The sequence below is a fragment of the Rhinopithecus bieti genome, unplaced genomic scaffold, assembly GCF_001698545.2.
Source record: "Rhinopithecus bieti isolate Rb0 unplaced genomic scaffold, ASM169854v2 scaffold_42219, whole genome shotgun sequence".
Taxonomy (NCBI): domain Eukaryota; kingdom Metazoa; phylum Chordata; class Mammalia; order Primates; family Cercopithecidae; genus Rhinopithecus; species Rhinopithecus bieti.
In genome coordinates, this window is record NW_016817843.1 from 816,969 (window position 1) to 844,816 (window position 27,848).

Genomic DNA, 27,848 nt, shown 5'->3' on the forward strand with positions numbered 1-27,848 from the left:
CATCAGGAAGGGTACCAAGGAAATGGTAGCTTCAAGGACTTTGGACAACTTAGAGGAGGGTATTCAAAGGGACAGAAGTCACTTGTTTGATTTTTGTATTAAAATCAGGTAGGATTTCTTTTCATTCATGCATTTAACCAGTATTTATCATGCATCCGATAAAGTAATAAGGACAATCCAAACACTGCTATGTTGACTGAGGGCTGACTTGGGGCCAGGCACTGTTCCGGATCCTTTGCATATGTGGCCTCACTTAGTCCTCAGAACCATATATGGCAGAGTCTACCATTCTCATCCCCATCGTTCAGATGTGGAATTGGGACAAAGAGGGGTTAAGGATCACACTGTTAATACATAGAGGATCCCAGCTTTGAACCATCAGCCTGGCTCTTAGACCCCAAGGAGATCGTAGTGAATTGGCAGACAATTCACTCCTATTTTTGTCTTTCTAGTGAAACATATATAAGCCCAATTATGTAAGGCCATCATAAATTCCCCCCAGGAGACTGGCACCAGGAATCTCTGCTGTGTCTGGGTTCATGACTCACCCCTTCCCTCAAAGCCAGCTCTTTCTGAGTCAGGACCATGCCCTTTGAGTCCTAAGGTGCAGCAAGGAAACTGTCCAGACTTGGCTTCAAAAGTCAGGCTACTTTCCAGCAAAGAGCCAAATGGCTGGGTTGCTTAGAATTTTTAGAACAAGTTCATCTCCAAGGACATGGAGCCTGTTCACATAAGTCAACCTGATCAAAGTCCAGAGAAGCTGAAACTGTCACATACCCATTATCTACTGGCATAATCAAGGCCAAAGGGATTCATAAGGAGGCGGTGGGTTTTGGAGGGAGGGTGCTTGCTGCCATTTCACCTTGGACCTGAGCCCCCCTTGTGTGCCCCTTGCTCCGCATCATCTCAAGGCCTTGCCTCACTCCTCCATCTTTCTCCTCCAGCTGCTTTACAGATAGGGTAGCCAGTAAAAGACTAGGGTGAAAGTGTTAGCTGGGAATTCAAGGAAAGGCCTGCAGAGGAGTCTGACATCTAAGAGGCTTTGCCTTTTGCCCACCACTTCCTTCCTCCCTTCTGTCTGGAATGCAGAAGTGATGGCAGGAGCTCCAGCAGCCTTCCTGAAGCATAAGATAACTTGGATATCCATAAGATGGCAGAGTAGGCAGATGGATGAACAGGCTGCCTGTTGACCCTTGTCCCAGACAACCTGTTTCCTGTTTGAGGACGGGACAGAAAGAGCAACAGAATCCTTTTTCTGTGCAAGAGAAATTAAGCCTGACTGTTTTTGGAGCCCTTGCTATTTTACACATTTTCGCTTGTACCTAGTTGAATTGATAGAAACTTACACATCCGTCTCACACTCTGTAAGTTATTTGTCCAGTGAGAACAGCCAAAATAATACATTTTCTGCCATCATTAAAATTCCTGTGATTTTTAGTCTGATAAATTTTTTAAAGGGCAGGATGAAGAGAAGAGCTACAAGACCCTGTAGCAGAAGCCCTCACTCGCAGGGTAATCACTCCTAAAAGCAAAAGATAAGCAGGAAAACCACAATGGATAAGATCTGCTGTCACCCTTAGCTTTTCTGATTACACAAAGTGCAATAACATCTATTTTTTTAATCAGAAGGAATCCTCTCACACCACCAAGCATCCTGCCCACTCATCCTTCCTGATGGCCCAACTTCCTTCTGATCTATTATTGTCTTTTCCTTGCCTGAGCTCTGTGATCTAACCAGAACCCTCCAGAACCTATAGAGAGTCCAATCCTTGCCCAACAGCCCTGAGCCAGGCCCATATCTGCCTAGCCTACAGCACTGGGGGCAGAGGGAGATCCTCTGGATTATGGCACAAGGGGAAGTTGCAGGAAAAACTCCCCACAAATTAGCACCAACTATGATTGACCAACAAAGTGCAGATAATTCTCGGCATTCAAAGCCTAAACAATCCAGATGGAGACGTGTAAAGCATTCAGTGCTTCATGTTCACAGGCCGATACCAGGTATTTCCCTGACAGGTGAAACAGCAGAGTGACGGGACAGAGTGATCAAGGCAGAGTGATCAAAAGGGCACAGTAGTACTTCTTTAGGACCCTGGCAGAATGGAAGAGAGCATCTGGCTTCTAAGGCACTGCACAAACTTGAAAGATCTTCTTCAGAATTGACAAGGAAAGGCCATGTTATGTTCACCCTGGGTTAAGTTTTAAGTGTATCTTATTTAATTTTTTTCAATATGAGTCATCTCCAGATACTGCGATGATTTCCAAATAACCCGAATCTAGATGACTAGAAATTCACTCTAGCTGGCTTTAGACAGGAAGCGTGAGGACAGAATCCAGCTGCTTCCACTCCAGGGTAGGTCTGAAGCCAACCGTCCTCGGTTTCCTGGCCTGTGGCATCAGTCTGGTTGGATTACACACAAAGCCCTGCAGAGCTGCTGCTTTTCCTGATTTTCCTGCCTGAGTGAGTGCAAGGGGCTCCCCTGTTGCCGCCGACGCGTTCTTTGAAGCAGATGCTATGCCTGATGCCTGCTGGAGAGTCCCACCGCCTTGAGTGAGTCAACAAAACGATCATCCTTCCCATCTTCCAGGATGGATATTGGGGTGGGGAGAGGGTAAAGGGAATACCGTAAAGTTGCTACCATACAGTTAGGGCTGAATACAATGGGAGTTCTTATTGTGAGATGTCAATGATGATGACCATGATGATGATGATGATGATGATGATATCTAAAACCCCAGGTTTTCCTGGAGAGAACCAAGGAGGATTCCCCATTTACCTAATAAATCAATGTCCTGTAAATGCAGAACATGCCATGTAATTGATGATGCAAGAGGGATCTCATTTCCGGGGGATGAGAATCAATTATTTATGGATTCCCACGGGGCAGAGGGACCCAGATGGAGACACTAAGCTTTCTGTTATATTTCTGAATGAATGGGTATGTACATAACAGTTATCATGTCCCCTTGTAACATGTGTGCTAATCATAAAATCTTCACGAGAACTCATGACATTCGTGCTATGACTATTCGCATTTTACAATGAGGAAGGCAGGACACCAAGGAATTAAGTAACTTGCCAATATAGGGACAAGTTCACCACACAACAACAAGGGGTGGGGACAGCAGTCAGGTACTGTGGAAAATGCTGGACATGAGGTAGACCAGGTGCACCAGGTCCAGGTGCTGATGAGAGGTGGAGAGTGGGAGACAGGTCCAGTGAGCCACAGGCCAGTCCCTAGGCTGAGGGCACCATGACAACAGGACATTGGCCAACTTCCAGCAGTCATCACGGGCTGCATTTCATTTTCGCAGTTCGATTAATACATGCCGTATATTCAGGATGCCCACGGCCTTATTTCTTGATGACAGAAGTGATAATATCAGTCCTCCCACAGGCTTGTTTCTCATGGGTAGGAGATGACTCAACTCCTAATGTCCAGACAACTGCCCAAATTCTGCATGAAAAAACATGATCAATGTATGGGATAAAAATCAGCCACCTCAAAACCCTTTAAAGGATTGAAGGGCGTGGGACCCAGTGATAAGCACATGTCTGGGACCCGGCACCTTCTCTGAAACAAGGATGAGAGAATGTTGGTGTCCACACCGTACGGAAGCGCTGTCTAAGGCAGTTTGCCTTTTACTGGCTCCCGTCTCCATGAAGGTGGCACGTCTCCAAGTGCTTACAAGGAGACAGGGTCTCACCCTGAGAGGACTCACCCAAACAGACAAGCGGGGTTGCTCCCCCGGCTTAGAAATGCCTGGCACCTGACTTGTGGAGGCTCCTAGTTGGCACGGGATTGTTAGCCTTGGAAACAACCACTGCTCACGTTGGAACTGCAGGATCTTTCTTGAAAAAGCCGTGGAGCTAACTCAAGGACCACAAGCCCAAGTGCCTTCAGAGGGCAAATTAATAAGAGAGTCTAGCAGAGTTAGTGTTGATGGAGTTCCTTCTCCATCCAGGCCCTGTTCTGGGGGCCTGGCAGATGCTAAACCATGGGGACCACACAGCAGCCCCACGAGGCTGGCAGGCCCTTAGCCTGGCTTCTGAGCCTCCCTGTAATCGTACTCTCCAAGCTTTGTGGCATCAGGGTGTGGCAGCGCCTGAGATCCGGAGAGCATGGACCCCACCCACAGTTATCTCAACACCAAAAAAAAACAATCCTGAGCAGGCCAAACAGAATCTGGTGGGGGATGCCTTCACCAGGGCTGCATCTGGTCCTAGAGCTGCTGGTTTGCAGCCCAACTATTTCATTTTATTTTTTTAATTTTCTCAATATGTATCTTCTTTTATCTATAAAAGAGTAAGGTTCTGGGGAGGTTTTCTTCCTTGGGATCTTGTTCTCTCATTTTAAGCTGACTTAATCTTCCCACGCTACACGTCACATGCAGAGCGCCAACTTTGAAGTTCACTCGGTGACCAACTCTCCCGCCCAATCCCTCGGCGAGGTGACGTGCAAGCGGAACATCTCAAGGCTCCAGATGCAGCCTCAGCCCTCAGCTCCCCTAGCCTTAATAAACACTAGATTTTTCATTTCAGAAACTATGTTCAACCTGTTCCCTCAATACAACCTAAAAATCGTCAACATTAGCCAAAGGTTGGAAGCCAAATGTGTTAACTCCTGCCTTGGAGACAGATCCCTTAGCAGAGGGGGTCTCTCAGCAGTAGCCCAGAGGAGCTGGGACCCAAGCTGGGAGCTGGTCACTTACATAAGGGGGGGCATCCTAAGTCAATTTTAACCAAATATCCACCAGCCAAGCCTTCCTACGGGGGGCCGGCCAGCCACTGTGCTGTGCTAAGGGGCAGATTGAACATTCTCTTAGCTGCTCCAATTTTAGAAATTGGGTGCTGACTCATTATTAACCCAGGAAGCCCACACACTCAAATGACTGTACTGAAAAAGCTCCCTGTCATACCCTGCCTACTGATGTGTTGCTTTTTAAGCAAATTTGAAAAAATGTTTATCATAAGGTATTTATGACATTTTAACCGTTTCATTTACAGTAACTAGAACAACATTTAAAAAAATGTTTCCTGTATTTTACTTGACAGTAAAGCTAAGCTTCATCGGAATACTAACAGCCTGAGAAATACCTATCAAGATCAAGTCAGGCCTCAAAGACTGAGTGCCCCCTTCTCAGTCCTCCCCAGTCCCCCCCCCAGCGCTAGCCCCAGCATTTTATGTTCTTCCTGATTTTGCTACAGTTTGTGACTTTCAACGTTAAGGAAAAGGAAAGGACGCAAAATAAGCTCCTGCAATCATTCATATGCTTTTAGAGAAGGCAGCCAAAGTTCTGCCTCTCTGGTATTTCTTGCACCGAAATTGGGCAGCTCCGACCACGAGGCCAGAAATGGCTCAGGAGCTGCCTCTCCTCCACCTCCGAGAAGCGGAAGCTCAGCCAACCTCAGCAACCCTGGCTTAGCACAAGTAGACCCACTTCCATCTCTGAGCTTCACTCTGGCTTCTCAGAGGAGTCCCGAGCAGCTTATTTTCCAGCCAAGCACTGCAGTTTCTTCCAAGACAACAGAATGTGCAACCGGCATCTACATTCTCGCAATGAAGGACCGAGAAACACCTCCTGACAGTCACACTACAGGACAGTAACCACAGGGCTGGGGGCAGAGGCAGCCACTTTTCGAAAACGACAGATCTTCAAAGTCTGAAAGAAACGCAGTGTCCCTGCCAGGACGCAGCAGCGTTTCCCACAGCCCAGACTCTAAGGCAAACTGCAGAAGCGACCCTAAAAATGACAGAAACATACTCACCAGGGAGAGGCTGGTGGCTCCACCTTCCCAGGAACTGTGCTGTGAACATCTGAAGACAGGCACGGGCTCAGGCACCGCTTGCCTAGAATGTCAATTTGAAACTTAAAAAGTGGCGACCATCCAGTCATTTATTTCCCTCCATTCCCAATGATGTACACACGACTAAGAAGGAAAAAAAAAAAGGCGCACACCTCAGCCTTCATTCTCATTGGAACGAGATGACTCATGCTGACTCATAGCCACCACTTCCTCTCCCGACATTCTCTTCATACTTGTGAGCTGGACTGGTCCGGTTCCCAGGGTCCCTGCAGCCCTTCCTGGAAGGGCAGCCTTCCTGATCCTCTCAGAGAGACCCAAACACTGACCCCACATGGGACCCAGGGGTCGCCCACACAGGGGAAATGCTTTATTTAGGAGTCTTGAGAACAACTGGAAAATAAAATGCATGAACTTTGTGTGCATTTGAATTTCAAATACATACTAAGATTTTGTAATGTGCTACAGGCTCATGTATGAAATTCTTGCTCTTTTCAAGGCAGTTCAGAGTAGAGAGAAGGATGAGATATTTTCTTATCCTTTTAGGTGTTCAGGTTTACTTTGTTCTGGTAATAACCATTTTGGTGCCTGTTGTCTTCTGCATATGTTCCTCTGACACAACAATTCACAGGATCTAAAATCATCATCTCTTCAAAGCTGTCTGTTAGGGGGGTTGGTGCCCAGTTTTTAACTTTACACGACTTACATCTTTTCTATCCATCTTTCAGACTTCAAGAATATGCTAGATCCCAATAGTAAACCACCAAGGAATTAAATGAAGGTAGAGCAATCCACCTCTTAATAGTTGTTGGAAAATGTTTATCTGCAAGAATCAAGAATTGTCGCTGCCTCCTGGTTTTCTTTTGAATAATGCAGAGGGCCAGGCAGCCTCCCACAGCTTCAAACATTTTTAAATTATGAGAAGCACTGGGTGTGAGCAGAATCCATGTGATCCTTAGCAGCTGCTCAAGAAGCCAGCAAAGGCTGCTGTGATTACATTTGCCCAACTCAAGGTTTCTGGGGGGTGACATAGTCAAGGTCATGGATGAACAATGGTGCCCTTGAAGCCTTTTTTGGCTTTGTACCTGATGCTATGTAGGCTATATTCTGATACTCCTAAAGGTTTAGAGTAAATAAGGAAATAATATTTTGTCGGAGGCATGAGACCCAGTTTCCATTTACAGCTAGATTTGTCTTAGGGAAAAAATGCTTATTCCTTTGCCACATCTCAGATCTTTTATCGGGAAATTCAGGGCATTTTTTCCATCAGGCAATACCAAGTGCGGTGAGTTCCCTAAGAAAGTTGTAGCATATTGGCCATTTGGCCAAATAGTCTCATTCCTTGCAGTTTTGTTTTTTATGGTTCTTTCCCCCAGGAGAGTTCAAAGCCTGCTGGTTTTCCAGAATTTAGGAGTGCCTTTATTGTGCAATTCATTGCAGTGCATTTCCTTTAGGGGGAGAGTGGAGAACAGGGAGGAGGCACAGACCCAGAGACAGTCTTCAGCCCAGCCCCTGTCATCCACAAGGGGCTTGTCTGAGGCCCCAGGTGTGTGGCAGCCCCACTAGAAGAATGCATTGACCAGGATCTCTGCAGAGATGTGGGTGGTTATGTTTGTTCTCTATGTGGAAAGCCAGCCTTTACCTTCTTTATGAAGACTTTTATTAAGTTAACTCGTTAATTCCTGGGAGAACTGAAAACAAAAATTAATTTCAAAAAATAACACCAGGGATGAATGAAAGGAACGTGAAATAGTTAGAAAACACGGGCTCCAAGCAGGGCCACACCTTCCTGCCACATTAGAAGTGGTTTCTTCCACAATGGCACTGTTACGGGAGACTTCTGGAACATTCTGAGGCCTCAGACACAGCCAGGCCTGCTCCCGAAGCAGCAATTTGGACTGCCACCATGGAGGATGAGTGACACTGTGTCCCCCCAGTGCAATGTCTCATTCGAAGATAATCCCAGAAATGCTAAATCTTAATTCCTGATTGACTTCAGCCCTTCTCATTTGGAAATGGGCCGGAAAGTGGGGAAAAGATGCTAGTGTGAGAAGGGGGAAGCCATTCCCAATATACTAATAAATAAATCATTCATTAAGGCATATGAGCACCAGCCCCCACATAATTGCTAATATGGAACTTTCTGGAGTAGAGTCTCTTTAAGCTGGCTCTGAATATCCCACCAGAAAGGAAACAATGATGACATTTTAAACACCGCTACATTGAAAACACTGAACATCTGCATGCTCTTTCCCCAACGAAAATAGCCCTGGAAAAATGTAGGTTTCACGAAATTAGGAAAACAAAACAAATTTCATTTCTAAAGACAATGTACAATCCAGCATGTCATAGAATTATTATAAATAATGATGATTCGCAGTAAAACTATCTACTATGTGCCAGTAACTCTCCAAAACACACACAAATATTAAGTCTTCTGATCCTTCCGGTAGGTCTATACCAAACATAGTGATATCTTGCCCATTTTTTAGCAACGAAACAGAGGAGTTCGGGAGCCTGCCCAAGGTTGCAAAGCCTGGATGTGAGCCCAGTCCTCCTGGCTTCAGAGTCCACATTCCTAACCACCAAGCCAGGCAAATTCCCACAAGTGACTTTTTAAACATCTTCGCACACACATTCCCTGAGCTCATGATGTATTCTCCCAAACTCTGCAGACATACATGAGGCAAAGGCACTTCCTCTTCATTTGAGAAGTGAATCAAAATCCTAATTTTCAAGTGATCAATCTCTGAAAATAATATCAATTCTATTTAATGAAAAGAGCCAATTAAAATTACACATTGGACACTTCCCAGAAAGTACCATGAAGCTGCCCACACTGCCAGTATCTCCAGCTGTGCTGCTCCTCCTACCTGGAGGACACAAGACCGTCAGAGGCCCTCACATCCCTTCCTTCACTTAGACCTTCATAGCAGGTCTTTTCATCATCCTCCATCTAGGAGAAGTTTCATGCCTTCATTTCAAATCTAGACCCTCCCTGCTACACGTCATTTGTTCTCTGGGATTTTGCTCCTAACCAAATTTAGGCTCTTTCCCTTCAACATCTTCAATCGCTTCCTGTCTGTGGACCTAAACACAGGCTCAAGTCTCTTTCATCCCAGTAACACCATCCCTGCCTTTGAACCTGTGGAGCAGACCCAGTGGATACCCCCACATTCATTCCATCCCTCCCCCACTGGTAGCAACCTTGACATTTGGTTAAGATGGACTCCACCCTCATAGCCAGGGGAGTGTTCTCGTCAGTTAGGCAAAACAAGGGCCACCCCTTGCCACTGTGAATGGCTCCAGATGGGCTCCCAGGCCTATGTCAGTTAGGGCACGTTTTTTTCTAGCCACAGTGGTAAGCTCAGGGGTGCCCAACTGGAGCAAAAAGCCCAAGGCTACAGTGATTGCCTCAGGGAAGAAATAACAGGGAAGAATGCACAGAACTAAAGAGTCTCCTTCTTGCTCTAAAGTTTCAAAAGTCCAGGACAAAGTATTTGCTGTGGTTTAAATGTGTTCCTCAACAGTTCATGTGTTGGAAACTTGGTTCCCAATGCAGAAATATTGAGAGGTGGGGCCTTTGGGAGATGATTGGGTCATGAGGGCTCTGCTCTCATGAATGGACCCATTCATATATTAACGGATTAATGGGTTATCACAAAAGTGGGTCTCATATGAAAGCCACTTTGGCCGTCTCTAGTGGGTCCTCTCACTGTGTGATGCCCTGAGCCATCTCAGGACTCTGCAGAGAGTCCGCACCAATAAGAAGCCCCTTATCAGTTGCAACCCCTCAACCTTGGACTTCTGAGACTCCAGAATTGTTAAAATATAAATTTCTCTTCTTTATAAACTAGTCAGCCTCAGGTGTTCAGTTATAGCAACAAAAAATGAACTAAGACAGTATTATAAAGAGAAAAATAAAAAGCCTTGGAAGAATGGGTGAAGTCAGGCAACAATGTATAGTTGTACAGATTATATACTGCACAACCTAATGGAGTAAATTCATACAAGTGTATGTATGTGTACAACCATATGTGGCAAAGCTAGGTGTAGTAACAGGCGATACCATCCCAAGTTCACATAAGGATTGCACAGGCTGGGTGCTGAAGAGAGTTAGAAGAAAAAGGATAGAAGGAAGGGTGTGAACCCTGTTCCCCTTCCCAGAGGGGTGCTGGGAAGGAGAAGCAGCATCACTCTCTCCAGAGCAGTTGAGGGACTCTGAGAACAAAGAGACATCTGAAATTGGGATGACAGGATGTAAGAGTTTGATTGGCAGCCGGGCTCAGTGGCTCACACCTATAATCTCAGCACTTTGGGAAGCCGAGGTGGGTGGATCACGAGGTCAGGTGTTCGAGATCAGCCTGGCCAACATGGTGAAACCCCGTCTGTACTAAAAATACAAATATTAGCAGGGCATGGTGGTGAGTATCTGTAATCCCAGCTACTGGGGAGGCTGAAGCAGGAGAATCGCTTGAACCTGGGAGGTGGAGGTCACAGTGACCCGAGATTGTGTCACTGCACTCCGGCCTGGGCTACCGAGCAAGACACCATATCAAAAAAAATAAATAAATAAAAGAGTTTGATTGGCAGTGCTTCTTTCTTCCTTACCGGAACTTAAACTTAATGGTGCATCTTATAATTGAGGGCATCTTAAATTGGATGTAATATAGTCTGTAAAGTAAGGAAATTGCATGAGTTCACCACAGAAATGAATGTAGAAAAAGAAAGCAGGAACTGAGCCTTGGGGCCCTGCAGCTTTAAGAGGTTGGGGAGTGAGGAGGAGCCAGCAAAGATGGGAGTGGGGAAGTAAGGGCTGGTGAGGTGGGAGGGAAGCCTGGAGAGTATAGAACCTTTAAGGGCAAGTGAAGAAGGTGTTTTAAGGAGGAGAGACTGATCACCTGCATAATCACTGCTGAAAGGCCATGTAAGGTGGAGATAGAAGAGCATCTGTGGATTTGGCAAAAAAAAAAAAAAAAAAGGAATTGTTGGGGAAATGGGGGTGAAGCTCTGAACTGAGTAAGGAGAGAAAGGGGAAAGAAAATGAAGACAGAACAGACGCTGCTTTCTAGAAATAAGGCTATAGCTGGAGGGGGAAATGAGGTCGAGAGAGATTTCCTTATTTGTTAAGATGGGAAAAACAACAGCCCATCTGTGTACTTATTGATAGAAATAATTTAGTAGAAAGAGAAAAATTGATGTTGCAAGAGAGAGTGAGAATGAATTTGGTGGAGTAGATAGAAGGCTAGAACCTACTGCTCAAGGAGAGGGTTTGGGCTTGGTGAAGGAGAGTCTGTCTACATGACAGAACATTGACCAGGCAGGGAGGTATGCTCTTGTAGTTTTCATACTTTGTAATAAAAGAAACATCAATTTTAAAAATTCAACAACAAACGGAACATGAAAATTGTCTACTAAAAACCTTAAAACATTACAGACAAAACTAAAGTCCCCTTTGGTGATATTGTGGGATTTTATTTATTTTGATTTCTGAGAACTATTCCATTGTATGGACATACCACAGGTTGTTTATCCATTCACATGTTGAGGGAAATTTGTTTTGTTTTCCACATTGGCTATGACAAACACAACTGCTGTAAACATTTGTGTACACATTTTTGTATGGATGTAAGTTTTTCTTTTGTCTAAAGTAAATAGTTAATGTACTACTACTGGGTGACTGTATGTTTACCCTTATAAGAAACTGTCAAACTTTCTCCAAAGTGACCATACAATCCATTTTGTATTTCCGCCAGCAATGTATGCATGAGAGACCAGTTGATCCTCATCCTTTCCCCTGCTGGTATTGTCAGTATTTTTAGTTTAGCTGCTCTAACGTGTGAGTCGTGGTATCTCCACATAGCGTTAATTTGCATGTCCCTAATGACTAATGCTGCTGAACATCTTTTCATGTGCTCATTTGCCATCTGTGTATCTTTGGCAAAGTGTCTATACCATTCTTTTCTCCACTTTTTAATAGGATTCTTTGTTTTCTTACTGTTGAGTTTAGAACCACCTTTATACATTCTAGGTACAACTTTTTAGATCAAATACGTAATTTGCAAATATTTTCTCCCAGTCTATATCTGGTCTTTTCATCCTCTTTAACAATATCTTTTGCAGAATAAAATATTTTGATGAAATCCAATTGATGTTATCTTTCTTTTATGGATGGTGCTTTAGGTCTTCTAAGGAATATTTGCCTAACCCTAGTAATGAAGATTTTTTATTCTAAAAGTTTTAGACTTTTACATTTTATATTTAGGCATATTGGCAATTCTAAGTTAATTTTTCACAATATGTGAGGTTTAGATTGAGGAGTTTTCTGACTGAGGATATCCAATAAAATACCATTTGTTGAAAAGTCTATCTTTCCTCCATTGAATTGCTTTCGGGACTTTGTAAAAAAAATCACTTGGCTGGCTGGGCATGGTGGCTCACACCTGTAATCCTAGCACTTTCAGAGGCCAAGGCAGGCAGATCACCTGAGGTCAGGAGTTCAAGACCAGCCTGGGCAACATGGTGAAACCCCATCTCTACTAAAATAGAAAAAATTAGCCAGGCGTGGTGGTGCACACCTGTAGTCCCAGCTACTCGGGAGGCTGAGGCAAGAGAATTGCCTGAACTTGGAAGAGGGAGGTTACAGTGAGCCAAGATCGTGCCACTGCACTCCAGCCTGGGCAACAGAGTGAGACTCTGTCTAAAAAAAAAAACAAAAATAACCACTTGACCATGTTATGTGTATTTATATTTGGACTTTCAATTCTGTTCCATTAATCTACCAGTCTATTCCTTTCCCAATACCACAGTCTTGATTACTACAGCTATATGTCAAATCTTAAAAACAGGTAGTATGATTTCTCCAACTTTATTCTTCTTTTTTCAAAATTATGTTGGCTATTCTTTTTTTTTTTTTTCTATATGAATTCTAGTGTCAGCTCATTTGTGTCTACAAAATGTCCCCCCTTGGATTTTGAAAGGAATTGCAGTAAATCTATCAATGAATTTGGGTAGAATCTACTTCTTCACTATGTTAAGTCTTCCAATCTATGAACATGGTATATCTCTCTATTTATATAGTCAAGTTTGGTGTCTTGATCTATATGAGCTAAAAAGTATTTTCATTACAGGGTGTTGGTTTAGTGATTCTCAATAAGCCATTCTATTGTCTTTATAAGGTCCCAAATTAAACAACCCCTACAAGTATTCTTATATATATAGCTACCAAGATTTGATGCACCCACCTTATTATTTGGGTGCTGAGAGTGGGTTGAAGTATTAACAGATAAACAGCCCCTTACCCCTACCTTTTCCTTTTTAAGAAACTCATGAGGCATCATTCTGCTCAAGCAAGCCACTCGCTTTCTGTAAGGCCTCCAATTTTCCACTGATCTTCCTGGCCCTGAAGGTTCTTTTTTCTCCTCCCCTCTGCCTCTGGCCTAGGGCTATTTGCCAAGATTCCCAGCTCAAATTGCCTCCCTTCTCACTTCTTTAGAGACTTCATCTCCCAGTTCACAAGACTCATTCTCCTGGGCTGATGCTGGGGGTCCTCCCTCCAAGCCCCCTTAAGCATTCCAAGAATGTCCATGCTTCTGGTTATGAAAGCTGGAATCCCTGAACTCTCTTGGCTCTCACCACTTCCATCTACCATCCATCTATCCAGAGGTGTGCTGGCAAATGTTTAACAATCACTTCTCCAAATATAGATGAATAAAGCAAACCCTAATTTCTAGTGTTTGCTGATTTCTCTAGTGTAAATTCTCCCTCAATTGCCAATTGCAAACTACCAGCATGCTCTCACTGAAAGTGAGCTGGGCAGAGATGAGCAAATCAGTTCCAAAACCCAGAACAAGTCACTGCCAGCATACTACTGCATCCATCCATCACAAAACCTGAGTGAGCACAGATTGCATTTTGGGCTTAATTCTCATGTGCACAATAATAATATTCTTGTTAATGGGAGTCACATTGATTTCACTCATGCTGATGATGAAAGGATTTGAGGGGTAACCAAGTTCTGGGGGCAGCAAAAACCTGGAAATGATGCTGCTGACTCGTGGAAAATGGTGCAGCATCCGTGGGTTCAATCCATTGAAAAGCAGAGTCCTGACTTCTTTGGTCATATCTGTCTTCAGTTACATCCGAAGTGATGGGAGTGAGTAGACAAGGCACCATGGATAGTTCCAGTCCTTGTGAACAGAGTAACCCAGTGCATCTCACCTGCATGACTACATCAGATTGTCAGAAAATCTGCCCAGCACGATTTCCAAGGCAGCACTGGATTCTCGTCACACTGTAGGGTATTATTTAAGGTCACAGGCTCTGGGGGCCAGAATACCTTGGTTTGAATCTGGCTTCCACTGCTGGTTGTATGACCTTGGATAAATCACCTAACTTCTCTGAACCTCAGTGCAGTGGGCAGAATTCTAAAGATGCTTCCCCAAGATTCCTGTCTCTGCTTTTTCAGTCAAACACTAATAATAGGTAATACTGTGAGGGGATTTTGTAAGTACAATAAAGTTCAAGTTAAGTGACCACAAAATAAGGAGAATAGATGAGTGGGCCTGACCCAGTCAGGTGAGCCCTTTAAAAGCAAGTCATTGGCCAGGTGTGGTGGCTCACACCTGAAATCCCAACTCTTTGGGAGGCTGAGGCGGGAGAATCACTTGAATCTAGGAACTCAAGACCAGCTAGGGCAACATGGTGAGACCTTACCTACAGAAAAAAATTAAAAATTTAGCCAGACATGGTGGTCCATGCCTGTAGTCCGAGCTACTCAGAGAGGCTGCAGTGAGCTGTGATCATGCCATTGCACTCCAGCATGGGTGACAGAATGAGACCTTGTCTCAAAAAAAAAAAAAAAAAAAATTGCAGAGCGTTTTCTCTGGCTGAAAGCAGAAGAGGAAGTCAGAGACTCAAAGCAGGAAAGGGTCCTGTGGTCCTGTGTCAGGATTTCAGGAGGTCTTTAAGCACTAAGAGCAACCCCCAGCTAACAGCCAGCAGTAAAACAGAGACCTCAGAGTTACAGCCAGAAGGAACCAGATTCCACCAACAACCCTGATGAGCTTGCAAGTCAGTTTTCCCCTAAAGCTTCCAGACATGAACACAACCCCTTTGACATCTTGATTTTAGTTGGTGCAACCCTGAGCAGAGAACCCAGTGGAGTCTGCCCAGACTTCTGACCCACAGAACAGTGAACTCATAGATGTGGCTTGTTTTAAAGTCACTCCGTTTGCAGGAATTTGTTACACAGCATTAGAGAACTGACACATTCAGCCAATTTACAAAAGGGAGATAAGAGTTTCATACTCATAGGGTTATATGAGAATTAAAAATTAATATCCACAAAAGTCTAGGATGATAATAAGAACAATCTCTAAGTACTGGCTATTTTTTATATGTACCATGGAGCTGGTAAAATCCAAATACGTGTGGTTGATGATTTGAAAGTTTTCCACCAATACAGTATTTGAGTCACAGGCTGCAGTCAAAAGTCTAAAATTTTAAATAAATGAATCATACACTAAATATACATCATCTTTTGAAACTCAGTGCCTATGAGTAAATCTCGGTGATCATAACACATTACTCAACAAAGCAGACCATAATAAAGAAGATATCAGAACACATGGAGCAGAAGACAGTAAGTTTGGAACTCAACCATTCAACAAATCTTTAATGAATACACACCAGATGCTAAGGTCCAACTCAGGTCCTGGGACACAGCAAGAAGAAGACACAAAAGATCCCTATCCTCATGAAGCCTACGTTCTAGGAGGGTGAGACAGAAAATAAGTACGTGAGAAAAGTACAAGCTAGTGACACGAACAGTGTAAAAAATTAGCATAGGGTAGGAGGGAAGTACTTGAGATGGGCAGGTCATCTAGGAAGGTCACTCTGGAGAGGTGCCATTTAAGCTGAGATCTGAATGATATCCAGGAGCCAGCCAGCAGCATTCCAGGACAAGAGTGCAGCTGTTGCCAAGATCCCAAGACAAAAAGGAACAGGAAAGAGTCCCCAGGATGGCTGCTGCTTACTAAGCAACAGCAAGAGAAGACAGGATGGGGCTGGAGAAGGTGGCAAGGAAGCAGCTTGAATTTTGTGCCAGCTGTGATGAGGAGACACTGGAGGCTTTTAAACAGGAGAGTGACATGATCTGACTTGAATTTGCTGAGGACAACTTTTTCTCTTTCTTTTCTTTTTTTTTTTTTTTTTTTTTTTTTTTTGACAGGGTCTCACTCTGTTGCAGGCTGGAGTTCTGTGGCGTGATCATGGCTCACTGCAGCCCCAACCTCCTGGGCTCAAGTGATCCTCACACCTCAGCCTCCCAAGTAGCTGGGACTACAGACAGACACCACCACGCCTGGCTCATTTTTGTAGTTTTTATAGAGACATGGTTTCACTGTGTTGCCCAGTCTGGTCTTGAACTGGGCTCAAGCAATCCAGCTGCCTCAGCCTCCCAAAGTGCTGGAATTATAGGTGTGTGCCACCATGCCCAGCCTCTGAGGATAACTCTTACTGTTAAGTGTGGAGCCCTTGTGTAGGACCAGGTGGAAACAAGGGAGTCTAGTGGGTCCCATTGGGGTCTGATGAGTATAGCAGAGACAGAAAGACGAGGACCTGTTTGAGTAATGTTTTGGAGATAGAGTTGTTAGATGGATTGGGTTTGAGGGCAGTGATGGAGAGAGATAAATCAAGCATAACCCTTCAATTTTTGGTTTGAGTAACTGAGGAGTGCCACTTACAGAGATGGGTGGTGTGAAATCCCAGATTTGGTTTTGGCCATCTTAATTTGAACGTTGCCTATCAGATATCCATGTGGAGATGTTGAGTGGGCTTAGAATTCTTGGGAAAAGTCAATATTAGAGGCAGATTCAAGAGTTAATGTCCTGCAGATGGAATTAAAGACCTGCCCTGGATGAGAGAGAGAGAGAGCATGTGGAGAGAGATGAGAAGCGAACCCAGCACCCTCAGCCAGTGAGGTTGGAAGAAAACCAAGAAAATCACTGCTCAGAAGCCAAGGAGTGAGGGTTTCAAGAAGGCATGAGAGGTCCACCTGCCAGCACTGCTGAGAGGTCAAGTCAGACAGGAGCAGAGTAGGATGCACTGGCCTCGCATGCACTGGCCTGGCATGGGAGGCCATAGTGACCAGGGAGATGGCCCTAGCAGCCTCCATGAGTGAAACACAGGAACTTGGCTGCAGGGAATGGGTGCAGCACCCACAGACAATGCTGTCAAAAAAGGAAGCAGGAAAATGGGATCTGGAGCATCCTTTGAGGCCCCACCAAGTACAGTGATGGCAACTGAATGATAGAGGCCTGGGCTCCACCAGCCAGCTTCTGAGTACTACAGTTATCCTACAAATGGAGAAGGCAGGACAGCATGGAATAAGGTGGGTGCTGCTAAAGAGTGCATGGTCCCTGAGTGTGCAATGACATCATTCAGTCCAGGCAAACACATTTTTCTTGATATCAACTATCTCTAGTTTGGTGAAGACAGACTATGTGTTTGAAATACTAGCAAGAAAATCATAAAGTAAAACAATTATTAAGAGCCAAGGCACTTTAAATTCTTCAGTTTTGGCTAACAGGAAGAACTTATAAGTGGTTTCTTTTTGTTGTAAGCAAAGGTGGATGATAGCCTTCATTATTTGCTTGACTTGATGTAACTGGGAAGTTTCTTAGGCTTGATAACTAGCAAAACAAAATCCTTGACACCTAAATAACCCTGTGGTCTAACGCTTACTGCCAAGAGATCAGATGGAGCCTGATCTGATATACCATCTTGCTTCTTAGCTGAGTGATTCTTTAATAGCTTCTTAATTTTCACTTAATTATTCCATGCCCCTAATGACTCCCTCAAAAACACTACAAGGGCACATACACCCTAAGCAATCTGAGTTTGCCCTCTGAAGAGTTTGTAATTAAAAACTTTATCTGTATTGAAAAAAAATCAGCACACTTCCTGACCACTACTCCTGAGTTGTTGAATTTAATCAGACATGGACTTGATAGAGTGCATTCATCTATAGTGGCTATTAATGGGAACCAGTGAGTCAAATCTCATGTCTAGCAGGGGCCAGCTTGACTGAGGGCCTGAGAGGAGGTTCTCAGTTCAGCACTGGGCCCAAAACAGTCCCTCCCACCCCAGGCATCGCCCATCTCTTCACAGCCTGTCATCATCACAGTGTCTGCCTATTCTTCCTGCCTCTGACCTGCACACTCCGCTCCCTTCTGTGAACTGCTTCTTTCACTTTTGTGATGACACAAAGTCACAGATCTGATCAGGCCACTACAGCTTTCACATCTGCACAGCTTCTCCGTGCCCTTGTGGGGCTTCAAGATTTGTCCCTGAGTCAAACAGACCCAGAGTGGAAAGTAGCTCCCAACCCAGTGGCCTTGGGAAAGAACCCGTCCTGAGCCTTTGTTTCCTCATTTGTAAATTGAGAATAGCCCTGGTCATAAGAGAGTCCTTGTGCCCCCACTGTGGTGAGGATGAAGTGAGATGATACAGATGGTGAGGTTCCCAGAGGGCCAGGCCCTTAGCGCCCAGCAAATGGCAGCTCTTTGTAGTGGATATGTTATTGTTCTGTCTAACAAACTGCACCCTTTCCTGGGGGACCCACTCCTTCCCTTCATGTGGTCCTGTAGTTCTGTCATCTTACTCTACTTCCCACCCTAAATCACCTGTCATTAGGTCGGGCTGCACATTTCTGGAAAAAAACAGCAATGCATTAAGTCGGGGCTTTTTTTTCTCCCTCTCTCTCATGTAAAAGTAAAAGTAGCCTGGCATAAAAAGCACAAGCCGAGGGTGCAGCCCCAAAGCATTACCAGGAAATTGGGCCCCTGTCTTCCTGATCCACCATCCCGGAGCCTGGCTTTCATCTTCAAAGTGACTTCACAGCCCAGGACGGCTGCTGGCACTCCAACCAGCAAGTCCATGTTCCCCTTATTGACAGTAGGAGGAAGTGAGGGAGGACAGAAAAATGTGTAACGCCATCCCTTCCCACCATGATGGAGCCTACTGAAAATTCCACATAATGGTTCCACATATGGAACTAGATCACTTGGGCTCTCCTAGTTGCAGACTAGTCCAGAAAATGTGGTCTTTTCACTGACACAATGCCATCTGAAACAGAATTGTTTTTAAATTAAGCAAGAAGGGGAGAAGGGTATCTGTTGTCAACTAGTAGTGTCTGCCAAGTCTGGGGGCCCCAGGCTGGACATGAGTGCCCTTCCATGGGATCTGGTCTCCAACACTGGCAGAGAGATGGTCTGCATTCTCCATGGGTCATGGGCTGGAGGGACACAGTCATACACAGAGGAACATGAGCCAGGGGAGGGAGAGAGGAGCGAGACTGCCCTTGGGCTTTGGCCGGGGAAAAACTGATCACCTCTAGACCCAAGTGAGTTGGGGTAGAGTCTCCAATGCTGTCATGTTGATTAGAGCACCACAGTTATGACTGTTTATTGTAGTGAGCAGGTCATTCTATATAAGCTTATTATTGACATTAATAATACCCAAGTGACATCAGGGACTCCTCCAGCTGCATTCTCTCCCCAACCCCAAAGCTCCCTGCAGCCCCTTCCTCCATGCTGCCTCCTTGCAGGGTCTCAAACCAAAAGCCCCTTTTCTTCTCTCCCTGCCTGTACCTGTGCTCCTGCCACCCCCAGCCTGGTCATTTCTTCTCCAGCCCCCTTCTCCAAGCAAATTCCTGCTTGGTCTTGAAAACCTGATTCAAATATCACCTCCTAAGCGGAACTTTCCCCAACTCCTTTGCATTCACTTGAGTCCCTAAATGTTTGAATGATCTCTTTCATATTTTGCTGCACATCTTTACTCTTCCACTAAATTGAAAACACCAAGAGGGAAATTTTCCACCCTTGCCACACACACACTCCCACAGGTGACCATAAACACTTGTCACTGAATGACAGAATAAATGGCAAGTGGATGAGGTTTGGCCAATGCAAGCTCCACCCAGGCAGAAGCCTTCTGAGTGAGGGGTGCTGGGTGTGAACCTCACTCTGCCTCCACTGCCTCCTCTGTAAAAGAAAGCTAACAATACTGACATCTCTCTCAAAGGATTCACAATGCGTAGGACCTCAACTAATGTCAGCCGTTCATATCGGTAGTTTTACTGCACGTCATCAACTCTGCGGTGCATATTTCTTTTTCACATTGTAATGGCACTTGCAGTATATGGCATGACATGGTTTAACTGGCAGAGGTTTGAGGTTTTTTTTTTTTTTCCCCTTGGTGATGCAACCAATGCTGTTTAGAAGTCAATGCAGTTGTTATTGTTAGGAAAGGAATAGAGTTCCGAAATTCAGGGCTTTGCAAAGTCAGAAAAGTCAACTGCTTATAAATCCCAAATAGTAAGAGATGAGACTATGCTGGCCTTTGAGTGGTCAAGGGTCTGAAGCAGCTCAGAACGAGATGAAGGGAAAGGACTGGCCTTTGCCATATGGTGTTCCAGGAAGAGTCAAGGTAGCTGCCATTCCATCAAATGAGAGTGAGTGAAGGGGCACAAAAGAAAAGCAATAAAGCAGGTCTGAGGCGTAGGTCTTGGCAAGAATTCAGTGTGACTGCAGCCAGGGAGCTGATGAGAAGCAAGCAGGTCAGAAGCTGAATGTGTTTTTGTGGATCCCGATTTGTCAAAGAAACCATGAGTTAAAAATATATTTTATGAATAAATTGGAATATTATTCAGCCATAAAAGAATAAAAAGAATGAAATATTAATTCATGCTTCAACATGGATGAGCCTTGAAAACATTATGCAAAGTGGACACACACTACATGATTCCATCTATATGAAATATTCAGAATAGGCAAGTCCATTCAGATAGAAAGTAGTTTAGTGGTTGTCAGGGCTGGGGGCAGGTAGGAATAAGAATAATTGCTTAATGAGTACAAGGTTTCCTTTTGGGGTGAGGAAAATGTTCTGGAACCAGATAGAAGTGGTGGTTGTCCAATGTTGTGGCTGTCCTAAATGCTACTGAATTTGTTCATTTTTAAATGGTAATTTTATGCTACCTGAATTTCACTGCCCTCCCTTTTTTTTTCTTTTTTTTCTTTCGGAGACAGTGTCTGGTTCTGTTACCCAGGCTGGAGTGCAGTGGTGAGTTCACGACTCACTGCAGCCTCGACCTCCTGGGCTAAAGCAATCCTCCCACCTCAGCCTCCTAGTAGCTGGGACTACAGGCACGTACCACCATGTCCAGCTAATTGTTTAATTTTTTGTAGAGCTGAGGTCTCACTGTATGGTTCAGGCTGGTCTCAAACTCCTGGGCTCAAGGGATCCTCTGGCCTCAGCCTCCCAAAGTGCTAGGATTACAGGCATGAGCCACTGTGCCCCACCACATCTCAATTTTTTAAAAAAGGCATTTGACTATTCAACTGTGGAATCTCCAACCTTCAGCAGCAGCAAGTGAGCAGGAGGAGCTGTGCAGACCCCACTAAGGGCATGTCCCTAATCCCATATCATACACAGCTATCCAGAGTGAGAGGCCAGAGGGTCTCTCTGAGCACAAGTTAGGGGCCCCAGAGGACAGTGAGTAGAGAGGTTCCCCAGGGATAAACCAGAAAATCTGGGGGAAAGGCCTGCTGCTGCATGCTCAGAAGGTTTGTAGCTGGGCGGGGGCCCCTGTGTGCCTCCCGTCTGCTCCTCTCAGAATGGTGGTGCTGTTGCTATTATCCTGCCCCTGTTCTCCTGCAGGGTACTGAGCTGTGTGGGGCAGCTAATTTATTGCTTTATTATCTGTTTATAGGCCTCTGGGTCCAGAAAGGCCACATTGCACACTACTGAGAGACTGCTATGCACCCCCTGGAGACCTCAGAACATTCAGTATGCTCCAGTTATGGCCACAGCAGTGATTGCTGGTTGCCTAACCCCACATGTGTTCTCCCCTCTTCCCTGAAAATCAAGACCCTGATTTTCAGCTGGGCACAAAATAATTCTTTCTAGAACAACTCCATGCGTGTTAATGCCCTTGCAGGTGGGGGTGGCCACCACCCGGGGGAGGCAGGGTGAAGAGGTGGAAGGAGCCTGAGTTAGCAGGGATGAGCGGTGTCCGGGTAACCCCAGACTCACTATCTTCTGGATTTCTTTTATGTGAAAGAATAAAATGTCTCGTATTTGAGGCTTTTTTATTGTAGGTTTCTGCTACATACAACCAACCCTAAGTGTAATTGATACAGTGGGCCCCATCCTTATCAGCCCTGGGTACCACATTGTAAACATCTGTAGTGTGGCTGTAACCCCAGCAAAATTTGCTATTTGGTGAACCTCCTTATTCTCTTAGATCTTTCAAAAATTGACTAGGGAACTAGCAGCTTCCCACAAAACTACCCCACATTTTCATAGTAGGAAACTGCAACAGGGAACTTGTTAAGCTCCTTGTTAGCAAGACAGTTATCCCTGAGCCTGCAGGCCGCCTCTCTGGCCACTAAAGTTTCTAGATAGACCTGCAAAGCAGTAAAGGAAAGCAGCATTGATCACTGCATCCTTCTGTACAATCTTTACTCGAAAAATAATTGCAAAATACCTTGATTTTACCCAGGATGTTTTTCAGCATGTCCCAAAGAGGAAATTCATTTCTGATGTAGTTTGTGGATTTTTTGTTTTTATTTTCATATTGTTTTTGTTTTGCTTTCATTTCCTGGGCAATTTCACCCACTGATTACCCAATGGACAATTGCTCCTATCAGTTTCTGTTTAAAGTTTATATTATTAATTGTGAAAAAATATGAATTAACCAAGATAGCAGCTGCTCATTAGAGTAACATAAATTTCTTTTATCACATATTCTTAAAGTTGGGGAAAAGTGTTAAAATATGCAAAATATGTATATTATAATATAAAGTTTATTTTTGTATGATTATAAAAGTTATAAATGCTGCCTGGGAATAACCTAGAAAATGTAGAAGAGTAAAGCATATTTTTTTTTTCTTTTGAGACGGAGTCTCACTCTGTCACCCAGGCTGGAGTGCAATGGCATGATCTCGGCTCACTGCAATCTCCACCTCCCGGGTTCAAGTGATTCTTCTGCCTCAGCCTCCCCAGTAGCTGGGACTACAGGTGCATACCACCATGCCCAGCTAATTTTTGTATTTTTAGTAGTGACAGGGTTTCACCATATTGGCCAGGCTGGTCTCGAACTCCTGACCTCTTGATCTGCCCACCTCAGCCTCTCAAAGTGACGGGATTACAGGCATGAGCCACTGAGCCCAGCCAAGTAGAGTGTATTAATCCCACCTTCCAAAGCCACACACTATTAATATTTTCCTGTATTTCCTTCTGCTCTCTCTCTGTTTACATAGTTGTAGTTACACTGTATACATTACTTAGGACTCTATTTCACTTAACATGACAACATAAGCATTTTTCCACATTATTAAAACTCCCCGGTACCCAGAGTAGAGGTCTATTTTTATGGTGAAGCTTAGATGGTTCTCAGTGGACTCTGCTACCCAGCCTTAATCACACAAAGACAAGTTATCAAGTTTCCTTCGAAGTCCTGGGCTGCCGCTCGCCTACTGAGCAGGAACCAGAACTAAGGCTGGTGTGGAGGGGGAAGGACAGGCCAAATATTGTTTGGCTGCCTGCTCCCTCTCAGGAGCCAGCTTGCAACCTGTTAAGGGGTCCCACTGATCCAGAAGTTCTTTCTTGCAGAAACACACACTGGCTTTGAACCAAGGAAGCAGGCTTACTTCTGCAGCCCCAGGGGAAAAATCCAGACACAGAATGAAAAAGTAAACTATACCAGTGATTGTATGGTGAGATAGCAGGACTGCTCCTTTTAATTTCCAGAAAAGAGTCGTCCTTATGACAGGAGCCTTCACCTCTGCTTTCTACATAGTGAGTGCACTGGAGGTTTCAAAAAGCCTGTGGACTAGGACCAGGGGAACAGCAGACACAGCCCGCTGGGCAGCCCTGGGTGTTGACCCCCAGAGTGGACTCGGGGCCAGGCTCCTGGTGAGTGATTTGGCTTCCCTGAAGCAAAACATCTTTTCTGCAGAAATGCAGTGACAGGGCACGGGCTTTGCTTATTTGTTCACTCCTGTTTCTCCAGCATCTACAACATGCCAGGCACATATTATAGTATTTGGTATAGTTTATTGAATAATGACTCTTTTTGCAAGCTCCCTTGAATGTTGACAATTAGAACCCAGTTTGAGTTCACAAGCATTTCTTTGTGAAGGAGCAAATGCCTCCAGGAACACACACATGTTAGCAGTCACTCTTCCCAGGTATGGCTCAGCCTTCACAGCTTGCTGCTTCTTCACTGCCCTGCACCCTGTGGTAAGGTGGGCATGGCTTCAGCAAAAGAATGGCAGAGTGACATGGGAAGTAGACACTACCCAGAGGGGAAGATGTGCAAGCGATCACAGATAGACTTCTCAATTTCAAAATGTGACTCAGCATATCCATCTTCTTCCAATCATTTCTCCTTCCCTGTTTCTTTCTTTTTTTTTTTTTTTGAAACAGAGTCTCACTCTGTTGCTCAGGCTGGAGTGCAGCAGTGCAGTCTCAGCTCACTGCAACCTCTGCCTCCTGGGTTCAAGCAATTCTCCTGTCTCAGCCTCCCAAGTAGCTGGGATTATGGGTACATGCCACCACACCCAGCTAATTTTTGCATTTTTAGTAGAGACGGGGTTTCACCATGTTGGCCAGGCTAGTCTTGAACTCCTGACCTCAGATGATCCACCACCTCAGCCTCCCAAAGTGCTGGGATTATAGGCGTGAGCCACCGCACCCGGCCTCTCCTTCCCCGTTTCTTCATCTTTTATCTCCTCCTGGTTCCCAGGACCCAGAACTCAGGTTGGTACTGTTAATATGGTTTAAAGCTCAGCTGTGTTAAGAGTTAAGTATGGTAAGCAGTCCTGTGCACAATTTATATCATTTTATTTCTGGAAAACTGCAATGACAGCTTTGACTTTAAAAGAATATTTTGGACCACATGTATGCTCATAAGTTTGGTGCTGCTTGTCTGTAGAATTTTCCAGGCATCTGGACCAGTCGAGAGGAATTCCGGAGTCTCCTCTACCCTGAGAGATAGGGAGGCCAAGCAGTGCATCTATAATGTGAAGGTGTTTTCTCTACAATAAGAGAAAGAGACTATGCCGTGATATATACAGATAGGCATATCTCCCAAAGTTAGGAAACTGTAACCAAACCTTAGAATAGAAATGGAATCATCATCATCACCATTGTCATCATCACCGTCATCTCCATAGCTGTCATCTACGTGGTTAATAAGTGTTGGGCTATTACTGTGCCCTTGGCACTATGCTAAGCAATATGTATCTTCTCATGCAATCCTCCGACAGGCAGCCACATTATAAATTAGGAAACTGAGGCCCAGAGATGTCCAGCAGCTCACACAAGGGGACACAGAAGTGACAAGGTGGGGACCCACACCCAGACAGTCTTTCTCTGGGACATGGACTCCTAACCACTCATCATTGTAGGGAATGCAGAAGCAAAGCAGATGGGACTCCAGGACTCTGACTTTAATGGAAAGTGACTGCATCCTAAGCCCCTGCCAGCAAAGCAGGTGGGACTGGGTCTCTCGGAGTTGCCTGGATTCTCATCTCTCTTATTCACTGCAGTGGCCCCAGGCAGTGCCATGCACACTCCAAATATGCAGAAGGTAGATGTTGGGCATATGAATGACCCAGTTCTCAAGTTCATTTCCCACTGGGAACTTCATAACATTGCCTTCAAATATTTAAACCAGGCTTCCTGACCTATACTTGGGAGGTTGCACTGTGATTTCTGTGCTCCCTTTCATAGCCCTGAGACTCTAATGTTGGCTTACTTCTTTACTTGAGAGTGAGCAGCGTGAGGGTGGGTGTTCAATCTCCCCCACCCAGTCACATCAACTCATAAAAGACAAGGACAACCATTAATAGAGGCATCACTGGCTTGCAGGGTACAAAATCAGCTTGAGGAGCAGTCTTGGTGGTATAAAAGAAGGGTACTCAAGCATTCTAATCAGGAGCCAATATTTCAATGAGGAGGGTGCAAAGACATAACGATGGAAAACTTGAGAATAGACACTAAGCTGAATATTAACCACCAGTGAAATGTTAAGTAGAGGATATGTTAGTGATCTAAGATAGACTTAAAACAATAAATATTTACTGTCACAGTTTCTGTAGGTCAAGAATCTGGACATGGATTAGCTGAATGTTTATGGCTATAACTGAAAGGTGGAAAGGGGATGGAGGCAGTGGTGCACTTGGGGATAATGGTGCATGTGATTACATTGTCCAGACTCCTGAGCAGCTGGAGATGGCTATGGAAATGAGAGTTGAGCTTGTTGAGTGATACTTCCTGGGATGAACAGGATAGTCAATGGGCTGGTGCCCTCTTTCTCTTCTCCCCCTGTTCTTTTCTTGTTGTTCTGCTGCTTGGAATGCAGGTATGATGGCAAGAGTTCCAGCAGCTTAGGGCCATAAGTGAACGGCTGCAAGAACCGCAGTGCCCTCAGCCTTTGAGCCAAGGCCAGCAACTATCTGCCTCCAGATTTCTCATTAGAAAAACAAAAAACTCTTCTGTGTTTAAGCCACTTAGGTCGAGCCTGTTAACAGCAACAGCTGAACCCAATTCCTAACTGACAGGCCCTCTGTGGCAAGCAGCCTCTCAGATGGCTCCCAATTTCCCTACCTCCTGGTATTCACACTCTTGTGGAATCCTTTCACTTGAATCTGAGCTGGATTTACTGACTTGATTCTAACAAAGAATATGGCAGAAGTGATGGAATATCACTTCCAAAATTAAGTTATAAAAAAGACTATAGCATCTGTCTTGAGAGCTCTCACATTCTTTTACATTCTTCACCCTGGGGAAAGCTAGCTTCTGTGTCACGAGAAAACCCTTTGAAGAGTTCCAGTGTAGTGAAGACCAAGGCCTGCCAATAACCACATAGATACAGACACCACCCCCAACCAGCTGAGCCTTCAGATGAGACTGCAGCCCTGACTAACACCTTTATTGAAACCTCAAGAAGTCTTGAACCATAAACATCAAGCTAAGCCATGTTCAGATTCTGGACCTACAGAAATTGTGATAATAAATGTTTATTGTTTTAAGTCTATTTTAGATAACTAATATATCTTCCAACAATTTATTTGGCTTAATATTCAGCTTGGTGTCTATCTCTAAGTCTTTCATTGCATGACTTAGCTTACACTATAGTTATCGATATAGTGGCTCCTGAATAAAATGTTTGGCATAGAGCCTGACACATAGCAGATGCTCAATAGATGAGTGAATAAATGAATGGGTGGATGAGTTAATGCATGACAGAGCCATTGTCCTACCCAGCTGGTCTTCAGCAACTGTATCCTCAATAAGTGTCAAACAAAGCGCATAGAAAAGATGAAGGAAAAATAATAACTATATGATTAGTTCATCAGTAATTTTACTTGGGTTGGCACTTCTAAACCCAGTTTTATGATTTGTTGAAGGAAAATTTCTCATTGGAGGCCTTACTATTTTAGAAAAGTTTTTAATAGCACTCAACATTTATCTTTGGATGTAAAAGTAAATAAAAATTCTATTTATTATTGTGCTCAACTAAGCAACATATTAATAGGATGTGTGAAGGCCAGAAACCACTAGTCAGTAAACTACCAATCAAATAAACAGACTGACATTAAAAGAGAAAACTCACCAAATTCCCTGATAATTTATGGACTAGGACTGACTTCAGAATCAGCAGAAAGGGTGGTGGGAACCCTGACTGCAGCTGTGTGAGAGGCAATGAGGGATCATTCGTTACTGTCACAAGCAGACAGGACTCTTATTTTAGTCTGTCCAGTTTTTCATTTCATTATTCAAGGCATTTAAATGGTCACCTGAGGCAAACTATAAAACCCATATTGTGCTTTAATCAAAAACAGGTCAATTTAAGAGCTTTATGCCGACATGTGATTGTTTGCCAAATTCTAGTTTTATGTTGGAGGTGATGATTTTGCAAAATAAAGAGAGATAAAAAGTTTGTTGGCTGGAGGGGCTGGCCATGGGGAGC

General features: G+C 44.4%; 1 long non-coding RNA gene across 1 annotated transcript in view; it reads right to left on the reverse strand.

The window, feature by feature from the left end:
* LOC108518068 (uncharacterized) overlaps nt 1-6,134 on the reverse strand; it is a 65,452-nt gene extending 59,318 nt beyond the window's left edge. Inside the window, exon 1 of the long non-coding RNA XR_001882285.1 lies at nt 5,771-6,134. This is a non-coding gene — a long non-coding RNA (uncharacterized LOC108518068). The remainder of the gene's footprint in view (nt 1-5,770) is intronic.
* Nucleotides 6,135-27,848: the final 21,714 nt, after the last annotated feature.